We start from the raw sequence: 18,682 nt of genomic DNA, 5'->3' as shown, positions 1-18,682 counted from the left end.
CTAGGTTGGAACCAGAATGGCCAGAGTCGCCTATGTATCTAAATAATGCAGGATTTTAACTATGGCAAAGGACTAGGGTGACCAGACATCCCAGATTTTCACCAGCTGTCCTGGCAGATTTCAGCAATTTTGGCTCATGTCCCGGTTTTTAGAGGGGGGTCATAAGAAAACAGTGAGAGGCACTTTTTGGGTGTTCTAAAGCTGTGCTAGTTCGCAGCTGTTATAAATAAGCAATTTAATTAATAGGTATGATGTTGGTTGCAGAAGAAATTACATTTTATTTATTTTCTTAATGCATCTTATGTGATCCTATGTTGATGAGATCTGTCATTTTGCGCCATGGTAATGCTAGTCCCTTTTCTATTTTTTAAAAAAATGTCCCGGTTTTTGGTTCTCAAGATATGGTTCCCCCTAGGACGCTCAAACATTTAAAGAGCACAGAGTATTAAGGGCCAATTTGGCACAAAGCCATCGTTTTTCGGCCTGTATAAATCACTGCCATTTGGGTGGTTAATGGGTACCTACTCAACCTGCGTGACCCTGAATTCTAGAATTTGATTATTAGCAAATGGCACGTCACGTTAGCCTCTACAGCTTCCTCGTGCTCGTGGAGGGCGGAGACTCCAGCTGCACGAGCTGGACGCGAACCCAGGCAAATCCATGTTAATTCCCAGACCTGCTCCTAGCAAAGCTTCAATTAAGTCAACTCCCAAATCATTTCCGGCTTTGATGATATTTGAAGGAAATGTTGCGGATTAAAGACGTCTTCCCCTTTAAAAGTTCTCTGTACAAGTTAATACAAGGATAAACTAATTGCGTTTTCCAGCTGTCTTTAGATGGGAGTGAAGAAGCCACGGAAAATAGAGTATTATCCATATCAAAGAATTGAAAAGCATAGAAACCCTTACTGCCGTGCACTGGGCAGTGCTGTGAAGATATTGGTTCGGAAATTCGACTTGGGCCTTAAAATTGATAAAAATGGAAGGTGCTAACTCAAATGGATTGATAAATCAGGGTAGTGACATAATATTATTTTTAAAATAGTTTTTCTCTTCAACAAAAGCAATACAAAAGTACATATCAGTGCAAATGTAAACCTATGTAGAAATCAACTCACCGTAGCCACTAAAATTACTGTCAAAATTCCCCATTTTCCAACCATTTGCAACGAAAACGTTGTAAAGAACAGGAACATGCATCCAACTATTTTTTAAATAAACAATATATTTATTGAGTTTTCTCACTAAGTTGTTTTCATTAACATAGAAACTGCGGTGAAAACATGCTACAAATATACATTTCTGTTTCAGACTAAATTTGAATAATTTCTAGGGGCATCCTACTTTTAAATATTTGCCCACGATGTTATGTTATGGTTATTTGTAGAGCGCACAACCACGCTGGTAAGATATCCCCGTCTGGCCATAAAGAAAGCGAAACTTTTTTGTTAGACAAGCCGTAAGAAATTGGGTTGTTGGTTGAGGAGGGGGTGGAAGCAGCCAACAACCACAATCCTACTCGGAGTGAACCACAAAAGTCACAAAATAAAGCTGTGCATAACACTCTGGCAGCTTGCACAAAGCAGTCAGGCTTAACTCCAAATCCAATCCAAAGGCAATTAAGAAAAATAGTACACTTTAAATACCAGAACGACAAAAATACAATTAGTAGAACCGGAGATTTCCAGTTTGAAAGTTTTTAATGAAAATAACACCTAAAAGCTCAGAGTGCCACTCACAGTCTGGTCACGCTAGACCGCGGGAATGTCATAAGTTCAGGCTGACCACGATAGATCGCGTGTCAGATACAGAGATCAAATTAGTCCCCCTGGAAAGGTACCTTCAAAGTCTGAAGTGTTCCGTTCATCTTGGAGTAGACCGCAAGGAGTAAGCTGTGAATAGGGGAGGGTTGTTGCTGTAGAACGAAGAGCAGGGCAGGCATTGCAGATGGTCATCAGTGTAACAAGAATAGCCAATTTTGCGTAGAAGAAGATTTTGCTGTAGACTCGCCTTGATGGTTACCGTGGGCTGTCGTTGCTGCTGTGGGAAGTGCGGCTCTTGCATTGTCGGGTGTTGCTGGCAGTCGCTGTAGTGCGAAGATAGATCTTACTGGAGCTTTGCGTTGGCGGTCATCGCGGGAAACAGAGTCTCAGCATGAACAGGCCCATTCACGGTCATGATGAGCCCAAACTACACTATTTTTCCCTTTTCTTGCAGAAGAGTACATTCTGATGCGATCCCAGGGTTTAGGAACTATGGAGGCACGTTCTGGGGCTCAGGGTTCACTCCATCAGAGGCCAGCAGAACTCAGGCAGGTCGACTCACAGGTCCACTTGCAGCAGGTCAGCAGAAGCCTATTGTGTTCTTGTAGGTCACACAGGAAGTCAGCTAACTTGGAGTCACTCTGGGTTAACCTGTGATGACTGCAAGCAAGTCCAGTCTTCTTTCTTAGCCAGCAAGGCAGTTCTTCAAGCAGCTGGGCAGTCCTCTGGCAGGAGGGCTGTCCTTCTGCAACTTTGACAGGTCCAGGTGTGTTCTAAAGAGGTCCAGTATTTATACCTGGTATCAGCTAGTGCTTAATTTGAGTTGGTGGTTTCCGGTGCTCGGCACCAGCACTTGATTTTCAGCACCAGGGCCTGTGAGAATCTGCCACAAGGTGGCGCTATTTGGCTAATTTGCAGATGATCACAACGACAGCTAATTTTTAACTCAGTATACATTAGAATATAGCCTTACAGCCCGCCCTAGAGGGCTATACCGGCTATTAAAGGCCCTCTCCTGCGCTAAAGGCCCTGAGCCGAAGGCGAGGGCCTTTAACAAGGGAGAGGGACTTTAATAGCGGTATAGCCCATCTACGAAGGGCTATAAGGCTATTAGAACATTCTGTCACTAGAGGACAGAATGTTCTAACAAAAAAAAACAAAGCCTTTTGGGAGCGTGAGGGGATTGGAATCCCCTCAGGTTCCCTGAAGCCTTTGTTCACAGCCAGAGCTGTGAACAAAGAAACATTGGAATGTTGGAGCTCCAGGCTTATACCAGCCATTTTAAGCCCAGAGCACTCCATTGTTTTCAATGTAGCTCCCAACATTCCAATGTTCTAATAATCCTTAAAAAAATAAATCTTAGTGTATGCCTATGGCATATGAGACAGGGCAGGGGGCCAGGGGAAAATTGAATAATTCTTACAAAATTATTGTTGGTGTGTGCCCATGGCCTATGGGACAAGACATCTATTGCAGACAGTGGGTGCAGGGGAAAATATAAAAATCTTTTAAAAAATGATTGCCGTTATGTGCTTATGTCCAAGGACTTACCTATGGCAGGCAGTGGGTGTAGAGGGAAAAGGAATCATTCTTACAAAACGATTGCTTGTGTGCGCCTATGGCCTTTGACACACCTACGGCAGGCAGGAGATGCAGGGAAAAATCAAATAATTGAAAAAATAATAATTCCTGGTCTCTTCCTAGGGACTATGAGAAATCCTATGGGAGACAAGGATGTGCAGGGGAAAATGAAAAAATGCATTAAAAAATCTGTACTACACTCATCCTCGAGCATATCTATACTACTATAATAAAGGAAGAACTCTCAGCCTTTGAGGCGGGTAAACTCGGGAACCACAGCGCCAATCCACACACCCGATACACCGTTGGAATCGTCAGGGTGTGTAGATGGTTATAGGCTATATAAATAAATTTTAAAAAACGTTATTTAAAAAATTGACAGTAAAAAAAAAAGTAGTCCCTCCGATGTAGCGCTGGCCGCGAGGTGCGTGCTCACGTCAGGAGCACGGGGAGGATCGGCGTCCAGGAGCGCGACGAGGAGCGGCGGACATGGCGCAGGGGAGGAGCGGTGACGTGAGGAGCAGCGGACAGGCCAGCGGCAGTGCGAGCTGCGGACAGGCTGGAGGAGCGGCGGCTGAGGTAAGGGAGCGGACATGGCGCGGGGAGGAGCGGTGACATGAGGAGCAGCGGACAGGCCAGCGGCGGTGCGAGCAGCGGAGAGGCGGGAGGAGCGGCGGCTGAGGTAAGGGGACCCATGTCGGGGCAGGCAGGGGTCGGGGCAGGCAGGGGTCAGGGCAGGTGGGGGACGGGCTGGGCAGGGGCCAGGCTGCTGGACAATGTCGGGCGGACGGGGGTCGGGGAAGCCTGTTGCTCCCGGACAAGGTCGGGATGGGCTGCTAGTTAAACTCATATTAGGGGAAAAATAAAAATAAAGCAAAAATGTGTAGGTCTCTACAATTGATATCCCTAGAAATTGGCTTTGAAAAGTGGAAGAAAATGATTTACAGTTCACACTGGCTATACAAAATGTTCCCCAGCCACATGTTCAGACCAACAACCAGGAAAACATGGACAACAAAGAGCACATGCAGGTCTACGGCAAAAGCAAAGCACACTGGATACACAAGATGACCGCCCTGCCACATGGCCACCAAGGGAAAAGGCATGGTCAACAAAGAACACATGCAGGACTATGGCAAAAGCAAAGCACACTGGCTACACAAAATGGCCAGTCTGTCGCTTGGCCTCCAAGGGTGAAAGATTGGACAACAAAGAGAACATGTAGGCCTATGGCACTAGCAAAGCACACTGGCTACACAAAATGCCCGCTCTTCCACATGGCCACCGAGGGTGAAGGCATGGACAACAAAAGAGCACATGCAAACATATGGCAAAAGCACACTGATTACACAAAATGTTCGCTGGCCACATGTTCACAGTGACAACCAAGAATGCATGGGCAAGAAAGCAAACATTCAGGCCTAAGGCAAAGGCACACTGACTACACTAAATGGCTACCCTGCCACATGGCATGGAGAACAAAGTAGGCCTAGAAGAAAGACAAATTGGTGGCCTATCGCAAACACACACACTGGCACGCAAAAATGGTCACAAGGCCACCAATGAAAGGAGGCATGTTAAAGAAAGAAGAGAACACTACCATTAATTCAGCATTCCCAAATACAATAAGTGAACTTTATAAATAATTAGAGCATTGGAATGTTGGGAGCTCCATTGAAGACAATGCAGCTCCAGAGATCTGTATTCACTGGTAAAGGCCCTCTTATCTGAGTGTTCTAAACTCCACAAGCTGCCAAGAGCATTCCATTCTATTGTTTAAAATCACAGTTAGCTCAACAGTCAAGCCAAGGTGAAGAGCTGAGCAGTAGCAATGGCAAATCCTCTAAGATATGTACAGTTTTGTGAAAAGCCTCAACAAATATCTTTCAATTTATTTGGACACCTTTCCATTGATGAATGGGTAAATAAATCTGCTGGAGTTTCAATGGAGAAGACTGGAAAACGTCACCAAAACTTTGCTGCACATGAACTGGATATACTTGAAGAGCAGAGGGCTGAAACCAGCACTAGAACAGCAACAAAATGGGTGACTCAAATATTCAGAGACTGGTTGGTAGAAAATGGGTATCAGCCGGACTTTGAGATGAAACCACTGCCTGAACTCTGTAGCCTTCTGAGACATTTTTATGCAGAGGTAAGAAATGCTAAGGGGGAATGTTACAGTAATCAAAGCCTTATATCAGCAAGGGCTGGACTAAATAGACAAATTAATAATCCTCCTTTTAGCAGAGCTGTTAATATCATGCATGATGCTGTATTTGCACCCGCTAACAATGTGTTAGTAGCAATTTAAAAAAAACAATGTAGAGAAGGCAGAGATATCAGTATAAGAAAATAATTTATCTCAGCACAGGACTTGTCATTGATTAAACACTGTGGCATCTTGAACTGTGATGAACCTATTTCACTGCAGTACAATGTATTTTTTGATACCCAACTACACCTTTCAAGACGTGGCAGGGAAGGATTACGGGAGTTGCCTAAAAATGCTTTCACCTTCCAAATAGATGAAAACAACCAAGAGTATGCAACCTTAACTTTTAACGAACAAACAAAAAACCACAAAGAAATAGATGAAAAATTAAGATACCAAAACAGAGGTCGCATCTATGCCCAGCCAGGCAATGATATGTGTCCTGTGAAATCTTTGAAACTTTATATTTCAAAATTGCCCAGAGATTGCACATACTTCTATGTTCAACCAATGAAACTTACTGTGGGGGATGCTGCAAGTGCCTCTGTTTGGTATTTCAAAAAGCCTCTTGGAAAAAACACAATTGGAGGACTAATGAAAGAAATCAGCAGAAAAGCAAGATTAAGTCGCATTTACACAAACCATTGTCTGCGCACTACAGCTGTGCAATTGCTTGCAGATAATGGTCTAGAAGCTCGACAGATTATGGCAGTCACTGGCCACAAAAGCGAAACCAGTGTACAGAGTTACTGGAAAGCTTCATCTGAAGATCGAAATATATGGTCCACTGTACTAGCAAATGCAGGTGCCAATACCAAGAAAAAAATATCTGTCAAAAACATAAATGGGCCAGAAACTTGTGCAGAAATAGAAGGCAATCCTTCTTTGAAGATGCCAGGGAGCAGAGCAGATCACAATAAGGAAAACATTATTAAAGATGTTTTTTCTCACTGTAACATCACATTTAATGCCAATGTACAATTTTTAATGAAATGAAACCTTATAATTGAAAACTTACTGTAACAAATTATTTCTAATGGTTGTCATGCTTTGCAAAGTTCCTTCTTTTCCAAAAGTATTAGTGTGCATGTATAACTCCTAAATTTGAAACTTGTGATTCCATGATTTAGTACTGTAATTGTAGTACAAGGTGATGTTAATGGTGTAATAAATATTATTTTTTCACAAACTTAACGGTCTGTTGTTTTTTATTCTGCTTATCTGAATACAGTTTCACACCACTGTACAAAGGCAAACCTGTTATGGTAACCTCTTAGAGTGTTACTGCTTCCACTAAATATTTAACAGCAGAGAAAGAGTGTAATTGTGCTAAAGTCTGAAAAGTATGAGTTATCTTGTTTGAAAGAAATCGCCTTGTGTAGACCCCTTAGGTTTGCTCTATCTAGTCATATCCATCAATGCTATTGTTTCAATGATCCGACAATAGCAAAACGTTGGCAGGCCTGGCACTAAGATTTACTATATATAAATCTAAATTTACTAGAGTTTTGTACGGCGCAAACTAGACCCGAAAATATCAGGTATCAGAGTGCTTTACATTAGCACCAGTTTCTTTTACAGATGGAAACATTCCTTGTTGTAAGACACAGGGAGTTTAAGTGATTTGCCCAGAATCACAGGATGCTGAGCGTCGTTGCAGAGATTTGAACCCTCCCTTAGCCAGCTCAGTTGCCATTATGGTAATATACAGGTTCAATGTCTTCTTTGGTCAAATGCCCCTCAGTATTTTAAACCTCCAGTCTACTTTCAAACTTCAACATTAAGTTTAAATTGTTTCACAATTGGATATGTAGGTCAGGCATAGGGCTTGTTATGTAGCCTAATGTCTCACATTCCCCTAAAAATTCCAAGTATAAATACATTGAAATATACAGTTTCTAAGAGACTGCCAACACACGTATGGTTTTTCATCTAGATCTAAAACTGGGTTTAAACAAATATGCAGCCTGGGAAGGTCTGCGGCACATTTAAAATTATTAAAATAATTCGATGCACATTTCAAGCCGCCTTTATTGGTGATGGCATGATGTTTTCACTGACGAGAGCCCAAGTTATAAATTAAGCACTTGTTCCGTATTTACCTTCCATGTGCGAAGCATCTTCTGCAGCTCAAGAATACTGCACTTAACGATTGGCAAAGCCCCTTCTGATATAAAACGAAAGTAAAACCGGCGCTCTTTCTAGCTTCCGCAATACAACAACAAGGGGTGGGCTCTTCCTTTTTTACTTCGTACCAGGCGCATGCGCAAAATAATCACCAAATCCCGTAATTTAAAACTTTGTTAAAACCTTTCCTTTGCCTGGCATTCTTGACGTCAATTTGATGAATGCCCTGTCATTGCCGTTTAATTTTGCTGAACCGTTTTTAAATTCTCGGGATCAGCTATGCAAACAACCGTAAAGTGCTCCACAACATGGCGTCAGTTCATCACTTTGATCACGGAGGGAGCAGAACATGGCATCTGTTGAAAGGTAGGTTTTATTCATTTTCCTGCACGTGCGCACGATGTGCAGACCAAGCTGCAACTGTTTTTAAATTACGTGTCAAGTAATGCCTACCACGGGCCAATGCTCTAATAGCCTTATAGCCCCCCGTAGCGGGCTATACCGGCTGATAAAGGCCCGCTGGCTCGTTAAAGGCCCTCGCCTTCGGCTCGGGCCTTTAACGATCCAGCGGGCCTTTCACAGCTGGTATAGCCCGCTACAGCGGGCTATAAAGCTATATTCCATTTCCCTTGCACCCCATGCCGGCCATTTGTGTTTCATAGGCTCACACCAGCAATAATTTCTTTAAGGATTATTCTATTTTCCCCTGCTTTCCCAGCCTGCCATAGGTGTCTCATAGGCAAACACTAGTGACACATTGTTAAGGATTATTCCATTTCCCCTGCATTCCCTGTCTGCCATAGGTGTCTCATAGGCACACACCAGCAATCATTTTTTCAAGGATTATTCAATTTTGCCCTGCATCCTCTGCCTGTCATAGGTGTCTCATAGTGCATAGGCGCACACCAGCAATTTTATTTTAAGGATTATTCCATTTTCCCCTGCACACACTGCCACAGACATCTCTTAGGCCTTAGAGGAACATAAAGTAACCTTTTCAATCTGTATGTTAAATATTATATTTAAGCATGGTTTTGAATTGATACACTATTGCTAAATATTTGTGATGACCTCACTAAAGTATATTGTCTGTAGATTCAAACTGCAAATGCCACATTTAATAAAATGTTTATCTTGTTTGCATTTAGGTGCACAACAAGAAACATAACACACAGTACTGCCAGACAGAAGGCCGGCAGTGACACCACCTTAGGCCTCCCCTGCTTCCACTTGTACAGCTAAGTGGCAGCTGCTAGAGCTAAGAAAGAACTTGAAGATTGTCCCAAAGAAGGGTGTTCCTGCCATGAGAGTGGCCAATAAGGAGAAGGAGAAGAAGAAGGATATTGCAACTACTATGCCTTTTTCAGGTGTTCTTCCTGCACACACTAAAAGGCTGAAAGTGACATTCCCACATCAACAGCATCCCAACCTAAGGCTAAGCCCAAACCCACTACTCTCAGCGATGCATTCATTATGATGAGCAGTGAGTCTGAACTGGATTTGTCTCAGCCGCAAAGTACCCAGTTGTCACAGAAAAGTGGACAGAACAACTGAAGGCACAGCCAGCAACAGTTCTTGCTGAAGTAGGAGCAGAACAGGAGGTTGAGCTTCCTGCTGAGGAAGATGTTGCTCTTCAACCATTGGCCTCCCAATTTCCAGCAGGAAAATGAAAATGGACTCCACCACCTTCTCCAAGCCGCCTTCTGATGATCTGGAATTAATTGGACCCCAACCGAGTATAAGACCTGTACTGAGAAACAATGGAATGGGGAAGTTCCTGAAAGCCTTAGAATTATGTAAAGTTACAGTAATGACAACGAGCTAGTGATTGTTAATATGGACGGCGGCTCTGAGGACAGTAAGATAATCCCTCCTATTCACCCTGCTCAGACGGATGGGTTTCCACCACCACTACTGCTGGCTTCCATATTTATAAGACCTCAGCTGAAACCTACATCCACCACTACCACCGTCTAAGTACATACACCCTACAGAGGGGCAAACGTCATCGCAAACTTCCTCCAGTTCTTTAGGCATTGCAGTGGCACACTAGAAAAGTTATCCTCCACAGTTTAATATTTCCTTAATATTAGCAAGCAGGAGGATAACATTGCAGTATGCTCCATTTACATTGGAAGTATTTGCTGAGGTAAGGCAGGTTCACACCACTGTACTGGAGGCCAAACGTCCCTTCTGAAAAAACATCACACATTCCGGTGGGAGGAGCACCTGAAAATGATAGCTGATGGTGGTGGTGATGAGAGAGGGGAAGCAGCTCAGTTCACAGCGATAGAAGAAGAAGGCGGTCATCATGAGGAAGAAGAGGATGACAGCATTATACAAAGCAGTCCTACCCCGTAGTGTAACAGCATCACCTGCATCAGCAACCTCCCAATGGCACAAGAATTAGATGCAGACACCGCCCCATACAGTGATTCTGGCAAGATGCGCATTGAGTCTACCACTTCCTGGTTCTACCCGGAAGTCACCTGTGTCAGTGGCACCACAAAAGAAAAAAAAATCCAAGCTACCATCACAGGCATATTAAGGCAGGAGGGGCCCTACGAACACAACCACCCAACTGCACATTTGTACAATGGGAAGCTGGCTAAAATGTTTGTGGTGGGCCTCCTCTCACCTTCTTTTGTGGAAGGAGTTGTTTTTTTAGAATTTGTGATGCCCTTCTTCCTGATATTAAAGGTTCCCTGCTGGACCCGTTGTGCCAGAGTTGCTGTTCCAATGGTCCATCATGTTGTGCTGCAATTGGTTTGCCAAGCAGTGCCACAGAATGCTCTTCAGACTATTCACCTGATGACAGACATGTGGACCAGTTGTCAAGCAACTGCTTACATGTGTATTACTGTACACTGGATCTCTTTGTGGGGATTAGGCAACAGCTTTTTCAAAGTCTCAGCACTGAAGAAAGTTTTAAGCGCATTCGGTGCATGCAACAGTAGCAATGTTCGCCATGGGAAAATCCCATACAGCTGTAAACATCTTGGACGAGTTTAATAGTAGGCTTTTGAATGGCTTTGACCCAGAGGTCTCAAGATTGGATTTGTCGCTACGGACTTTGGCAGTAATATAGTCAAAGCCATGGCAGATGGTGGCTATTTCAGGGTCCTGTGTTTGGTGCAGGACTTTTTTTTAAAAAGAAGACCTAATCAACAACATACTGGCTACCTACTGAAGATTTCACACTACTTTCAGTCACCCTTTTAAAGCCCGGAAGCAGTTGAGGATCATTCAGCCTGCTAATAGAGTACCAGTTAAGGCCCTCATTCAGGAAGTGCCAAAACGTTGCGAACTCGACCTACTATTTGCTGTAACGGCTGTTTGAGCAGTAAAGACCAATCACCGACTATGTCCTTCAAAGAGAAGGAGATGCGACTGAGAAAAGCATGACAATGGAGGTGGACAAATGGAAGCTAGTGTGATGAGGTGGACAAATGGAAGAAAGTGTGATGAGCCAATCAATGCCGTTGTTGCATCTGCTACAGTACCAGTTAAAGAAGATAGTGCAAAGGTTCACCAATGTGAATGAAGAAACATATGAGTTGGATCAGAGCTAAATCCTTCGATTTGCTGTTAATTCAAGGCTGCAAAAAGAGAATTTGTCCTCGAAAAAGTACCTACAAGCCACAATACTTGGTCTATAAATACTGGCCACTTTCAATCCTTTTTCAGAAGGGGATGTTTCACTTTACAAGACTTGGATTGTCACTCAAGCGAGAGACCTAGAACAGAATGGCTGGAAGTTAGAGGCCTGCGCAGAAGTTCTGTGATGCAGCCTCTAACCTCAAGAGAGGGCAGTACTGTTCTTTCATAGTCAACACCATCACTAGCAACACCAGCAACAGAAGAATCCGACCCAACCTCTGCAATGTCTTGGTTTCAAGTGACAGGACTTAAGTCAAGTACAGAGGAGAAGGCAACAGATGTCGAGCAAGTGGCAGCACTAATGACCATTCAGAGGATGGTCCGTGCCTATCTGGATGGCCCAAAAAAGAGGTTCACCTGGATTAAAACCCATTGGTCTATTGGTGTGGGAGGATGCGACAATGGCCAGAGCAAACTGGCAATAAAGTATCTGGGCAGTGTGTTTTCTAAGCGTGTTCAGTGCAGCTGGTGCAGTTGTCACAGTCAGAAGGGCCAGTCTCTTGCCTCAAAACGTGAAGAGATTGACTATGATTAAAATGAGCAAACACTTCATCCCAAAGATTACACTCTTCCTAAAACAGCAGAGGGGAGGAGGAGGACAACTGTTGATGACCGTCTGGGCAAACTCTACTTCCCTTACTAATTAGCCCTCAACAGAACTTGCATACATTTTGTCAAACTGCTTAGATTTTTTTTATACAATAACATTTATATATTTGGTGTCTAGCTTACACTATCCCATCTAGTCACAGACATGGAGTGGACCTCCATTCCCTTAAAGAACATGAAGACAATCCCTCCCATTGCTATCCTTCCTTTTTTTAATTCCCTAGCAGGGCTGCCAGTAAATATCATCATTTATTATACAAGACTGCCGTTGTGTAACACTTCCATGGGAAAAGACATACACTAGGCAGATGTGTATCACTCTTGGAACTAGTAACTATTGCATCAATGAGTGATATATTAAATGATTAATGATTCATGTAGTGGCTGAGAGGGTGCTAAAACTAATTTTTAAACCTGATATGTAATGTTTGGAGCCCAGGCGACTGTTCTGTCTGAATCATCACCGTCATTACTTACATGGTGCTTTCATGTACTTCTTTTTTTCAGGTTCTTCTTAGACCGGTCAGCTTAGTTACCAAATCTACAAAAAATGCTCAAATTATTTTACTTTTTGTGTTCATCAACACCACAGGTCTATCTCATTCGGGTCAGACTCGGGTCGGGAGTTGGTACAAGACTAACACTACAGCCAGAAGAAGGAAGTTAGGAACAATGACTATCTACTTCAATTGGAAAAAACATGACAAGGGCTAAGAGGTCTACTCCTGTGGACTGTAATGAAGAGTGTTGATTAGAAAAATACATAGTGGCTCCAATGTCGCACTCTAATTTAGTGCTCGTGGAGTAGGGGGGACTGTTACTGGACATATGTCACCCGATGAATGCACACAACCAAATGGTTTTGACATTTGTGGGATTGTTCAGCCAGGTTTACATGCAGCTACTTGTCTTGGATTCATGGAGAGATTGTTCTCACCTCTCAGTTAATTGCGCACGACTACACCTGCCTTTGCTCTGCCATCTCGATCCTCATCCACCATGAAGCTAGCCTATCCCTGACTCCACAACATTGAGATATACTTTTTTGCAATCCCCAGACCTTCTTTTCTTCTGCATGAAAGCTCCATAACACTCCTCCTTGGACCAGTTCAGCCCTGCACCCAAGACAGACATTCCGAGAAGCAGAACGCAAATGAATCATCTATTTTGTCATTTTTATATATAGTATTATTATTCTTTTCTTAACAATGACAGTTTTTAGAATTGTGTGGGTTCTCCCTATTTTGTATTTTTCAACAATCAGTGACATAACTATTAGATAACTTGGCACTCTGAGGCTGAAAGACTGTTTGCATTAAGTAATTGAACTGTCTTCTTCCTTCCACAGCAGATATTATGAAGATGTGCTGCTCATCGACTTGATGAATATTGTTTGCTTTTGTCTCATCCTTCCCCTAACCCTCTTCCCACAGGGTGTGTGATCTATTGAGTTGGAACCTCATAAATGGATCACACACTTGGTGGGGTGGATGTGGTTAAAGTGACGCAAACTGTTAGAAGATCTTAACTAAACAATAGCCTACACCAGCCCTACTACTCATCAGGCGTGAAAGTTACATCATCATAGTGCAGAGTCTTAGAACAATGTTTGTCCGAGGATAGGCAGTACTAGTGTATAGCCTGATTCACAAAAGTAAAGTTACACTTTTGATGTAAATTTACTCTTGCAGGTTAACTGTACTACCAGTAACTTTATAAGTAATAGGTAACTAACTTTATGAGTAGTTCACTTTGTTGTTGCTGAACAGTGGTAAGGTGCTTGTGTTCTCTCCTTAAAACATGCTACAATTGACATTTACCTGATGGGTAGATTTAATTTGCTTGCAAGTTCATAGTAATTGGCACTACATGTACCCAGGGCCTGTAAATGAAATGTTACTTGTGGGCCTGGAGCACTTGTTGTACCACCCACTAAAGTGGCTTTTTTTTAAACATGTCTTGTTTTAAACTGCCATTTTGACTTGGCAAAATAAAAATGTTGCCCGACATCAGCCTTTCTTTTTAATACACATAAGTCACCCCAAAGGTAGGCCCTAAAGGCTCATAGTATCCAAAATGCAGGTTTTTCCCTAGTCCCCCCAACACCTCTGAGCAAAAGCACACAGCCTCCAAGGGCAAGTTGGCTGGCCTCCTATGAGAGCTACAGTGACGTTGCAAGCCCCAGAGACCTGGCCCCTACTGGAGTGAGTCCTAACATCCCAAGTGTCGACACACAGGTCCTGTACCCTAGGAAGTTGTGTTAGAGGTGTTGCTCCTGTCTAACGCTAAAACTTGGGCTTAGAACGTTTTTCACCAAAAAGTGACCTGAGAACTGACAGAAGACTATGACCTGCGTGCAAGCTGATACACCCAAGGTGCATCCCCGGTTAGTTTGACTTTGCGGTGGCTTCCATTATGTTCTTCTCTGCAGCAGCATATCCTATTCAGCTGGACCTCTCAGTGAAGGTATCTTGCCTCATTGACTCCTCATTAGCTACAGACTGTAGCTTTATTCCTCTGGAGATTTTTGACTTCTCAAAAAGTTACAAATTTGGAAGGTAAAAATCTTCAATATGACTCCATCCAGTGACTCCCCGATGATGACGCCTCCTCTTCGCACACCTGCTGCTGCCTTGTTCTGCTAAACTCTACATTATCAGGAACGTTTCTTCAAAATTTCTTCTAAGTCTGAAGGTAAGACAAGACTGGGCCCAATCCACCTTGTTTATCAGACCTGCACTCCATAGCGGTCAGCCTTAACTTTGGACTTTGCCCCAGTCTTGCATGATCAAATACTGGTGGTTGCTTTTAGACGCTATATCTGCCTAAAACTTCTACTAATTAAATTTTTGTCATCTGGTGTCATTTTATTGATTAAAATGTACTCTATTGTTTTTAACTTAGGTCGGGATTTTTCTTGTATTGTGTCTTCGCTGTATTACTGTTTGTGTGCTGCATAAACACTCTGCACATGGACCTCTAAGTTAAGTCTGACTGCTTTGTGCCACGATACCAGAGGTTTAAGCACAGGTTAATTTAGTGACTTTTATGATTCACCCTGACAAGGATTGTGGTTGTTGCCTGAGTGGGACTTCCACCGCCTTCAACCATTCGCCCAATTACTTACATCCTTTCACACTGAAGTCGTGGGCTATGCCTGGCCTTGCACTCTCTGTTAAAAAAGCAAGCAGAGCCTGTGGGCCTGTTGTTGCGTGTCAGCCACTGCAATGAGCTGAAGTGAGCGGGAGGACTTGCGAGAGTGCCAATGCCCGCTACAACATCAGAGTTAAGGAAAAAAACTGAACTGACTGTGCATTTGAGCTCTGGAAAACACAATCTGCATCTGTAAGTCATTCATGCTCCTACCACACTTTACTGGGGATCTATCTGGGACAGAGCACTGTTGGAAAGGGGGTGTTAGTGCCCACAGGGGAATCATCTTCAGGGATAATACCGTGTATATTTCAATTGAAATTGTGCAGTATTTAGTATCGCTGTGTGATTAAAAGCACTTTCTTTCTATTGAAAAGATAAGCAGTGGGCTGGACAATAATTTATTGTGTCTGTTGGATTTTCTGTTCTGAGCTCGTGCCATGAGAAACCTTTTGTTGCTTGTCCTGGCTATCCTGAGAGTCAAATGCAGAAAAGGGTTCTTGGCACAGTTTGCAGATGCATCCTAGGACTGACCCCAGGACACTAGTGGCAAACTACCTCAACCACCATGGCTGGTGCCCAATAGCCCTTGTCTGTCTTGTGGCCCCCCCGGAAGGCGGTCTGACAGCAGCCATAAAAGAATTATGCACCCACATTAAAGCAGCTTGCTATATTATATTTCAAGTCAGAACTTCCAGATGTTTGCCATCCATGTGACAAGCAGCTCGATAAAATGCATTGTAATTCATTCAACAGTCAAGAAAGAATAGGTTCCCAAATGCAATGTCAAAGAACGCTATCTATCTCACTGTTGCAGGTGCTAACATGCACGGTTAAGTAAACAACAAACCTTAACCTGCATACGGGAACAATGAAAGAGTTCTCTGTCGTTTGGCTCTGTAAACAGACTCACACAAGGACTCACAACTAGAGATAAGCCCTGCTATAAACATGCCAGTAACTGTGTGAAGCAGAAAAATGTCTGCTAGTTGGGCTATTGAAAATGTTTAAGCTCTGCGTCATCATGAAGGCGTCTACAGTATTACTAGTAGTTACACTGGTAATAAGTGGAACAGCCCAATAATACAAATCATCTCCTTTTAATTCTAAAACATGATTCCAGCAGTGTTATCTGGTTTGACAGTTACTCCCCATTTTATAGGGCTCGAAGTAAAAACTGAGAAAGGACTGCTAATAGTTGTACTTCCGGCTTGGACTTTTCCGGAATGTGACTGGACCAAGTCATAAGCGGGCACTTATTCTGGATTGAGCAAAAGGTGTATTTAAATGTGCAAGAAGGTGATTGCTGCTCATTTAATTAACACTTTTCTCTGATTTGCAGTAATATGGTAGCACTAACTATGGGTAATAGCACCATGCAGAGTTGGAAAAACCGTGACTCTATCTGCTAACATAAAGCTGGCGCTTACCCTGTTCCAATAGATATGCCAGAACTATTCCCGTAAATCATTACAGTTGTAAAGGTAAACGTGCAGTACCAAAATATGTTATTCCTGCAAATTTGCTGAGAAACTGACGGCGTATTTGAGGGGTTTTTCTCAGTAAATCCTCAGTTAAAATGCATTCCAATGATACACCTGTCAGGTGGATTTGAATCTTCCTGCTGAAATAATCTAATTCCAAGACTTTTGAAAAACCTTCAGATTTTCTTTAGGTCTCACCGATCAGACAGTGCAAGTTGTCTGGTTGCGAAAGACCTATTGTGGGTTTACCATAATAGGGCTAACGTCCTGCCCATTGCTTGCTATTTGTTGGATGTATTGTCACTTCATTTGCTTGCATCTTAGTTGAAGACTTGCCTTCATCTTCTTGAGTTTGTTCCACCCCTGGAATGTAACTTCTTTATCATCTTTTTGAGTAGCTGAGTTGCACTCTTCCACTGCTTACCTTGAGGGAGATTTGTTTTCTTTTTGAATAAGCATTCCATGAGAGTGCATATGTTTTCCAGCTCTCTCCCTTGTGTGCTTCCCCCTGCCAAACATGAGCCAGCCTGCACGCCACATCGCTCCATTAAAAAAACGGCACCCCCATCATTTTGTTGGTAAGCGTAAGCGTGGGGACGCACATGCACCCACATGTCAACATGCATGCGCGTGCCTACAAAATGGTGCTGCTTTTTAAAATATTTAGACCAATGCTGTGCAGCATTGGCAAGAAGATGCTCTTGCAAATGCTGCACAGCATCAGCAAACAGCATGGCAAAGGCAGTTTGTCCGAAAGCGAGGGCCAATGCTTGTTTTCGAGAAGTCACTGGGGCCACCAGGCTCCCACCTATAATATGCAAGAGAAACAGCAAACGAGGCGTATTGCTCTCATGCAGTGTGTCTTGTGTGTCAGTTTTTAGCAAGCTTCAGGAACGTGAAACTTCACGACATCGGGCTGAGCGATAGTTCTTCGGCATTCAGTATTGCCTTCTTTCGGCTTACTCTGTGCTGTGTTGTAAAAATTTCTTCTAAGAAAATCTTTTGAAATCAAAAAAAAATAAGCAGATTCATGAGTTCACATTGTGCAGCATGGGCCTTGGATGTGTGCTGCACACCTCACATTTCCAGTACTTAGCATGCATGCAGCATGCCAGAAGGATGTCATGTGTGCCAAGCAGACTAGCTTGAAGGCCAAGAAGATCAGACGCACACTGTACAGACAATCCATACATACCTCATGCTCCTGCTTCAAGCCTGACAGTTCGCATCCAGGGCCAAGGCAGAGCCGGCTTTTCTCCAGTCCCCCTTGTCTGTTTGCTTTACAACACTCCTGAGCAGGATTTTAGTCACAAGGCTTCATTTGCATTGCCTGCTGCTACCACTGGTGAGGCCTTGAAGTGCTGCTGCAGTCCTTGTCTGGATTGCCTCAAGCCAGAGTTGCCTGCATGGCTGATAGAGTGTATGTTTTTAGGTTGACCTACGTGGGAAGTGTTGGGTGTTTATTTTGTTTGTTTAATTATGTTTTTTATAGCGCAAACATGGCCCATGGGCGTTAAAGCGCTTCACAAGAGAACAGGTAGTCAAACATGGAAAAAATGGTCATATCACAACAGTGAAGCTTCAAAACCTAATGGAGAAGACAGCTTCTATCACAATCGATAGGACAAATCATTGAACATGTAGATTCCTTTATCCAAAGTGTAGTGTTTTGTAAATAAAAAACGCTGGAACTGTTTTGGGTCCCACTGTACACCGTAGGCCTGTGTTGTAAATGTTGGAGAGATGAGTTGATGGCAGGTTTAGAATGTTGAGATCTGACTGACATGCAGAGGAATAAAGACATATAAAATTACTCTCCATGTGTAGCGTGGTTATTGGCGAGTACCTTGGCTGGCAAGGCACTACTCAAAGTATATCTGAAATAAGAGGATTTTGAGTTCTTTTTTGAAGGAGACATGATTAGATGAGGTGTGCAGACATAGTTGATGGGAGGTCCATATCCTTGTAGCGCTGCATAGGCCTGCTTCATATGGTGTTTTTGCCTTCTTGTCAAAGGCTACAGAAGAAGAACCCCATTGGACAGCAGACTTTCAGATTTCAGGAAAGTTTAGAGTTGTGCAGTGCTTTATT

Source organism: Lissotriton vulgaris, chromosome 4_1 (genome assembly GCF_964263255.1).
Source record: "Lissotriton vulgaris chromosome 4_1, aLisVul1.2, whole genome shotgun sequence".
Taxonomy (NCBI): Eukaryota; Metazoa; Chordata; class Amphibia; order Caudata; family Salamandridae; genus Lissotriton; species Lissotriton vulgaris.
The sequence above is the reverse complement of the archived record's forward strand: the minus strand, read 5'-3'. Positions refer to the sequence as shown.